Below are 8872 nucleotides of genomic sequence, written 5' to 3' on the forward strand. Positions count from 1 at the left end.
AATCACTATATCACAGTTTGGACTGGGACTGGATGATTACATTAAAGTGCTTACCTCACATCAGCTGAGAGTTTTTCTCCAAAGGCATCCCTAATTTGATCAGTGACAGTCCTGTGGTCCCAGGATTTCTGAAATTCAAATCCATTCAATATATGTCCTTGTTCATGCAACTGTTGCTTTGTCCGATGCTTTATGACGGCAGTGCTGGATGGTCCCGGAAGAAGGATGATGTCTTTGTTGAAAGTCTCATGATAAACTGTTTTGGCCCTACAAAACAAAGCAGATATTTTATTTTATATTCATTAAAAGATAATAATAATACATTACATTTATAAAGTGCTTTTCCTGGTGCTCAAAGCAATATATCATATATCATAAATAAAGTGTTGTCTTTCTACTGAAAGACAAAACTAGACGGTGCTGGAAGTAATACATTAATTATCTTCTTAACTTACAATACAGAAGTGTGTCAGCAATGTGTCCTCACCTGCTCTGTAATGCTTTAGATATTGACCCAAACACAACATAGACTTTGATTAACCTCTTCTAGCAAGATTAAGTTCATCAATATGTATGCCTGACTAGCTGTCCGCTAGCAAAGGAAATTATTTCACATTCCCCACCTTAAACAGATTGGGGACTAATCAACAGCATAGCAAGCTAAAAACATTAGCGTGATAGTTAGAAATATGTAAACTTAAACATTCATCCAACATTTAGTAACGTTAGTTCATCAAGTTGTAGCTCAATATTACAGTAGCATACTTGTCATTGTCCATGGAATTTAAAAACGTGTGAAGAAAAAAATACTTCAATTTTCTACACATCTCGATTGACATGTCTACAAGTGTTACAGTTATATTAGTTGTCATTGTATTAATCGGAAATAAAAGCCTTTAAGGTAGTGATGTTACGTATTGCGCCGAGGCTTCGGAGCGTGTGTCGGGTAATCCCTGAAGCTTTTTGTGAAGCATGTATCGAGGCTTGTATCGTTTTGGGCCAGTGACGTCATCGATGACAAACGAAGCCTCGCTGCCTGTCGATACCACGTGACTGCTTCAGGAAGCGATTCAGATCGGTTGAACCGTTGAACCACAACGCTCATAATACCTGGATGTATAATAAGAACCATATTACCCCTCCTGTACCCGGGCCCGGTGACACGATGGAATCAAGAGAGCTCAGACCCTCACTTATAGAGGTCAGAACATGTCATAAGTATAAATAGATACAAGCATAAATAAATGTAGGAATAAAAACATGAATAAATAAATGAATAAATATGCTGCAGTGTTTTCAGTGAGATTCAGTGTGTGTGCTGCGGCTCAGCTGGAAAGCAGTTGACTCACGACCGCAGGGTCTCTGGTTCAAGGACTAGTCAATACGTATTTGTTGTTGTTTATAAAAGCTACAGCTAAATGAGATAATGTAGTTAATAAATGTATTCTTTGATATGGTTTAGCCTTTCTCAGGCTACAACATGGTTAAGTTTATGAATATTATTAAGGAATACTATACAAATCCCTCTTTGCAATGTTTACGAGCCTCCTTAGGCTTTTCAATCACAATCATTCAACTGGAATAAAAACAATATTGTTAACATGAAAATATGATTTAATGTTCGTTGTTTAGAGTTATTCTAAGGCTTTACTCAATGGGAACTCGGTATGAGATACAGCACACTGTTGAGATGTCCAATCTGCCTGTTTTACACACTTTGACCAACAGGGGGGTTTGTGTTCAAATGAAGCCCATGATGAAGCCTCATGAGATGAACCCTTTTGCGAACCAATTGGCTGGAAAGCTTCAAAGCTTCATAAGGCTTAATCTCGCCATCACTACTTTAAGGTCTATTTAAGATTCAAGGCTTTTATTGTCATGCGTACATAGCTACAGGGTAGTTCTGTCGATGAAAATCTTAGGTCACAGGTTCCTCCAACAGAGCAACACAATAACACAGATACAATAGAGCAACTAAACACAATAAAATAGTGCCATAAGAGTATACAAGCAGTGGCGGCGCCAGAGTATTTTTGTTGGGTAGTTTATGGTAGGGCTAACCCAGAGCCATATAATAGAAGAGTTACGACATCTCCGTTCACTCCAATGGACCACTTTTTTACAGCAATGGCGGATCGTGGAGCCTCTCAATCGTTCCCCGGAAGTTAGCGCCAAGGCTAGCAGAGCTGTGGAGTTGCAGCATAATAGACCGTTCGTGACGGACTTTTAAAGGTAAGAAGAAGTTTAAAGATTTATATTGCGGATATTATCAGTACATCTGATTCAAATTAACATGTGTATTAAAGGATGTCAGTGGATTATCCCTAAATTAGTAGATTTAGGGAACGTTTACAGATAACAGATCAAGCTAGGATACCGATCAAGTTAGCAACACGTTGAACAGCCTTTTAATTGTACATTCCGTTCTCTTAATGTCTATTTGGTCCAACATGTTGAATTATAGAAGAGGGTTTTCTAAACGGGATTGTATGCGGGGGTGGAGGGAGTTAAATATTAGATACATATAACTTTGGTGCGTGTAAGAGTGAGTGTTTTTAGCAGAGCCATATTGTGTCCTTGTGATTATGTTGATTATTACCTGTCTGTATAATGTTGCAGCTCAGCTGATTTTGGATTGATGGCAAAGGGAGAGGGACTTAAGTGAGAGTGAAAACACAAGGTGAGTTTAATACTACTGTTTTATATAAGTAAGCATACTAAACATGTATTCTTCTATCACTGTATTATATAAGTAATCTTGTTAGTAACCTACTGTATGGCAGGTGGAGGGGCAGTGATGTTACAGGTGGAGGAGCAAAACTGCAAGACTGCAAACTCACAAGACAGAGAAATCAAAGTTTGTTCTCCAGAGAAGGTTGATTTCACTCCAATTTTTTCATATTTTCTAAAGATGTGGAAATGGCACAAAAAAAACTTGAGAGCTGTAACCAAGACAACAGTAACAACATGAGTAGAGAGCCACCAAGGTTTTTCAAGTCCCTCTCTCACTCCATTTTGCCAACCCAAACTTCCAGGTACATGACGAGACACCTTGCTTGTTTTTGTTGTTTGCGCTCCTCTGGCTGGGTGCTGGCAGGTGGAGGGCAGTGATCCCTTCCCTTCTTCCTTCAATCTTTGAGACTAATGTAAGTAGAAGACATGGCACTGTAAATGTTCGAACATTTAAAATATTATAACACTTAAAAATAAGAAATATTACTTTTGTTACTAAGAGTTCATACTTATTATACCTGTGTCACCTTTCACACTATTACTGTGATCATGAGCTATGGGCTTTGTAGATACAGGGGCCCTTCTCTTTTTGACCACAGGGCGATGCACGAAGATGGTGGGTATAGCCTCTGCTCTCAGCCTAGTCTTGCCCTTTTTTGTCTTGACAAACGAGTGACTTGAGGTTACTTCCCACACAGAACAACTCAGTTTTGTCTGCCCACATACATATTCCATAGTGGTTGAATACACAGTATTAGGAAACACTTTATACTTACTGGACATGTTATACTCATTACATACTGTATATAAAATATGACCAAGAATGTGAGACAACTTTATAGAAATTCATATCACATCTGTTACTGATGCCATTTGTCATACTTTGTTAAACTCACAAATAATAAAGTTCCATAACTTCAGTTGGGAACAGAGACCACACCTTATCTCCCCATCCAATAGGTGTGCTATATAGGTGTGTATAATCCTTTCTCCTGTCTGTTACTCCCTCTTCCAGCACAAGAACCAGAGGGGGATTCAATGGAGCCTGAATACCTGCACTGAGACCCTCACCCTGCACCCTGAGTCTCAACTCTCAGTGTTTTTCAAGCCTTTCCCTGTTTTTTTGTATTAAACAAAACATTAAGCTTTCCCAATGGTGTGGTTTTCGTTTTGTGAAAAAGTGCAAATGCAGTGTTTGTATATAATTACATCACATATTTTGTGGCTGTTGGTCGTGAAATTGCTCCTGCTTCCACCGCTCTGTGTCAGTGGGGAAGCCGTACATTCGTACTCCTTTCTCTGAGCGATTGGAGCATCCCCTAGACCCTCCAGAAAAACGCGATTCTGCGATCGCAGAAATTACCGCATAATCAGCAAAATGGCGCATATTTTTAAAAAGCCGCATATTTATCAAAAGGCCGCATAATCCCCGCATTTTTCCACACAAAATTGAGAAAAAAAAAAGTGAACTCGTCTTGATGATGCGCGACGTCATCAGCTCGCGCATCACAGAAGGTAAACAACACCGTAGAGTGAATGTGTGGAGCTCACACGAGAGTTTCTCTTCACCAAGATGAAAAAATCGAATCCATCTCATTTACCGACGAACATTTCTGCTAAAGACCGGGCAAAGCAGTACCCCGATGTCTGGGGGGAAACTATTCTGCACCCCGTGCAACTGTGTTGGAGCATAAGAGAACATCGACGGTGACGACCCACTTTGATTCATTCAAACATTCGAAAATGCTTTCTGCTGCTGCGGACAAGAAAGCCAAACAACTCACGTTCACCGAGGCATCAACTTCCAAAACCCTTTCGAGGGCTACAAGAAACGAAGTGAGTAGCCTACAAGATTGAAGCTGGTTAGATAACGAACGAGTAAATGAACATAATGAGGCGGAGAAGTGTGTGTGTGTGTGTGTGTGTGTGTGTGTGTGTGTGTGTGTGTGTGGGTGTGTGTGTGAGAGAGAGAGAGTGTGATTAAAATAGCCCAATTGCTTTTAAAATAAATAAACATTGAATGTGTTTAATTGAATAGTAAAGGGGTTTAACGTTAGTGGCAGGTTGTGTGTGAGAGAGAATAAATAAATAAGACAGCCCAATATTTATTTTTTCCGCATATTTCGCAACTTTCCGCATATTTCGCAATTTCACCGCATAAAATCACATAAAACCCCGCATGTTTGATCGCATAATCAAGGATTTTAGCCCGCATAATCAAGGATTTTAGCCCGCGTTTTTCTGGAGGGTCTACAGCACAGCAAACCATGGTGGCGATTAGGACAATAGAGTCTGTCTGCAGACCGCAGCAAGGAGGCGTTTCCTATAGGGGCGTTTCCTATAAGGGCGTTTCCTATAGGGGCGTTTCCTATAGTGAACGACGGGAGCCGGCTCTCGCCCGCGAACGAGACGTTTTTGGTTTTGTTTTTGCGGAGGGATCTAGATCGGCATGAAGGCACATTATGCAATGTGCAATGTGGACATTATCCCGCTTATTACACATGGCCACATTCTCAACAAAGTAACGACATGACTCCCAATAATAATTGAAATGCTTTTATGGATTTAGAAAAAGATTTTATTGATTTAAAAAATAGGTTTTTGTATTGATTTAAATTGACATGCATCCGCTAAGAAAAGTAGTCCGTTGTTACTGTTTGAACTAACGTAACAACGGCAGGAACTGCTTCTATAGTGTTTTTGATTACAGATTTGAAAACATCGTTGCTTGCTTTAAAAGTAGCACAATTCATTATATCAAACCTTGAAAGATATCTCTGCCCTAATGCCCTATGTCTGGACCGCTGCGTTAAAAGGAGGGTTTCTGACCCATTACTTCTCTTCCTACTTTTTGTCCCACTCTTCTCCCCGCTGCAGCCTAGCAGTTGATCTCAAAGCACGCTCCCCTCTCCTGCAGGGAGAAAAACTATATTTATATACTTTATATAGGTTGATACAGTAGCCCCTTTTTTAAAATAGTTTTTATAGGTGTTGCCATCTGTTTTGTGTAGCGTGGTTCTACAAGCAAGTCAATGCATTAATTGGGTGGTATCAGAGAGTTACACGGGTCTGTAAATGCAATGAAAACAATTGGCCACAGCAAATAATTTATATTAAACATGTAATTTTTACTTTTGAATACTTTAGTACAAAGGATGTCTTGAATAATTTAAGTGATATATGTGTACACATATAAATCATTAGTCAAAACAGGGCTACATTTGATTTAATTAAAAGGTATAATATGTGGTAAACTGAAGAGCCCTTTGGGAGCCGAAAGAGCCGGCTCTTCTTGGTGAGCCAAATGATCCGGCTCAGCAAGAAGAGCCGGAATTCCCATCACTCGAACAATGACTTCTTCTGCGAGGATTTATAAAAGCAGCTGGATAAAAAAAGTTAGGAAACGCCCCTATAGGAAACGCCTCCTTGCTGCGGTCTGCAGAGAGACCCATCTCGACAGACCCATCTCGACTAGTGCCCCTTTCACACCAGCGCCTTTTCAGCTCCGGCTCGGAGCTAGAGCCTGAAAAGCCGGCTCTTAGCTCCGGAATCCGCTTCATTTCCAGCTCCAAAAAATTGTCGGTCCAGAGGCAAGAGCTTTGGAGCTAAGAGGTGACGTCGCTTACGTCTCTCTTACGTCGAGGCGTGCAGGAAACTAAACCCACCTCCCATGGGTCGACTGTTATGCCTGCCTACAAGCAGTAGTGCCTATACACACACTTTATAAAGTCAGGCAACACTAACCAGGCTTCGTGTGATTCTGTTTATTTGTGCCTTACTTTGACCATCCGTTCACTGTTATCGATCATTGTGGAGAGAGGCAGACGTGTTGTTTTGTATTATTGCAGCTATCGGATGCAATTAGTCAGTTTAGCTTCGGTTGCTATGCCAACATCACCCGTTTTATACCAGAGAAACTTTCATAACAGCGTTGTGATACCAAACAGTGTCAATTCAGACTGACACACATTCACTTAGGCTAAGGGGAACTGGGGATATGCATCAGCTGCTTGTGTGAGTCGGACAGTGAATACTTTAGAGCGGCCGCTGCAGTGTGAGCTAACCGGGAGCTAACGGGAGAATACACTCCCGTGGAAGAGCAGCCAATACTGCAGCGGTCGGTAAATGCTGCAGAAACACATTAATAAACAATGAACCACGGCACTCTGGAGAAAAGTATAAGGTTGGAGAAGTCGTTATTCAATTTATTCTAGCTTCGTGTGATTAAAAGCAACACGATCATCGACCCGACGCAGTTGTTGTTGTGAGCTGCCGTTGGGGGGCAAATCAGCGATGTAAACGGTGACGTCATGGCGCAGCAAGGGCAGCTCTGGGGCGCCAGTGGGCGGTGTGCACAGAGCGGGAGCTGAAAAGGGAAACCGGAGCTGAACCAGAAAAGCTCCCGCTCGGAGCTAGAAACTGAAAAGCGCTGGTGTGAAAGCCGCATAGGAGGCAGCACAGCAAACCAGGACAACACGGAGGAAAAGGCACCGACAAACTGCATGATATGCTATTCAATGTTTATTGAATTCCATGTATTTGCAATGGATGTTCCAAAAACAACACATTTAACATCATCATCATCATCATCATCATCATCATCATCATCATCATCATCATCATCATCATCATCATCATCATCATATGCTGCTGCTGCTGCTGCTGCTGCTAGTCCTTTGATAGCCACCTGTCGGTCTCCTGTCCTTTCTGAAAGCCATAAAGATGACATTAGTCATTTAGATAACTTGTGTCCTCAATTACCAGGGGATTACTGAAACTACCATGAATTCAAGAAAATGGTAGAAATGAATCTAATCTGAATTTTAAAGTATTACTTTAGATCCCCTCCCTCTAAATATATCAATAAACATTAGAAAGTGATGCTCCTGACTACCATACAAGTTTAAGAAGATAATATTGGTTTTAAAGAATTCAAAGCTATAAATAAACAACAACAGGCTCTTTAACCAAGGCACTGTTAGCCTAACATGTAAACTAGTTGTTCACACTAATCCTAATATTATCACTTAATATTAGCAAATTCTATTTTATTTTTTTAAACATATTGATGTAAATACATACACATATCGATTTGTTGTATAAATATTGCAAATCAAAACCTTTATTCACTAATAATGACCAAAAATCGTAGTTCTATCTCCTGTTATCAATGCATTCACATTGCCCGCCATGAACTTCCGGGGAACGATCCTCGTCTACAAGAACCACGTGACGATAACCGTTTTTGGACTTCCAGTGTCGTAACTCTTCTATTAAATAGCTCTGGGCTAACCCATACAGTGGTGGGGCTCGAGTCAGTATTTGTAATGTAATTACATACACGCTATATTCCACCCCTTGACACTGAAACGCCACGCGTGAGGCTTTTATTAGTCTCCTTTTATCAGCTAAATTACATCGAGAGCAACATACACGCTTTATCGCACCCCTTGACACTGAGAGAGAGAGAGAGAGAGAGAGGTAAACAGAGACAGACACAGCACACAACAGATGGCCTGTGTGCTGTGTCTCTATTGTCCTACAAATCACTTTTTCAAATGACCCATTATTAGAAAAATATATTCAAAACTCACTATTGACGTTCTCAAAGCAGCACGATCCGCCGGTTGTTGTGGTTGGAAGCGAAAATGTCAATGACACGCTGGACATCCAGTGCCTTACTCCTCTGCTTATTTATAGCCAGCAGGCCCAGGTTGCTGTTGCGTGCATCACCACTGCCCTGTCTGTCAGCCTTCCATCTCGTGCACGCACAAATGTATCTCGTGCCCTCATTGGGCGTGCAGCAGTACTTCAATGACTCGCCAGCAACAGGCGGCCACTTTCACCATGGTAGAGTTAGGTTCAACATCGTCTACTGGTGGTAAAAGAAATAATGTAACGGAGCAAATTAGGAACAAAAACAAAGTGGAAACTAGGAGAATTCAAACCAGAGTCAATATCGGAGTTGCTTTTCAACGATGGCGACTACTGATGGAACACATGGGGGTTATTCCCTATCTTTATTCAAGAGCGTGGTATTTAAATTTGAGAGCATACTTTATGTATTTATTTCCCTCAAACCCTGTCTTCGCACTCAAATAGTGCCTGCTTGCACTTAGATTTGCTCTGCTTCTGCTCA

At 41.0% G+C, this 8872-nt stretch overlaps 2 long non-coding RNA genes across 2 annotated transcripts; one reads left to right on the forward strand and one right to left on the reverse strand.

Moving 5' to 3' along the window:
* Window positions 1–2102: 2102 nt before the first annotated feature.
* On the forward strand, window positions 2103–2869 carry LOC139435665 (uncharacterized). The gene is made up of 3 exons (XR_011644875.1): window positions 2103–2232; window positions 2620–2680; window positions 2784–2869. It is a non-coding gene; the product is annotated as an uncharacterized lncRNA (long non-coding RNA).
* Window positions 2870–7236: 4367 nt separating this feature from the next.
* Window positions 7237–8490, reverse strand: LOC139435642 (uncharacterized). The gene is made up of 2 exons (XR_011644860.1): window positions 8328–8490; window positions 7237–7440 (listed from the first exon to the last, which is right to left on the reverse strand). It is a non-coding gene; the product is annotated as an uncharacterized lncRNA (long non-coding RNA).
* Between the last annotated feature and the right edge of the window lie 382 nt (window positions 8491–8872).

This window comes from Pseudochaenichthys georgianus, chromosome 17 (genome assembly GCF_902827115.2).
Source record: "Pseudochaenichthys georgianus chromosome 17, fPseGeo1.2, whole genome shotgun sequence".
Taxonomy (NCBI): domain Eukaryota; kingdom Metazoa; phylum Chordata; class Actinopteri; order Perciformes; family Channichthyidae; genus Pseudochaenichthys; species Pseudochaenichthys georgianus.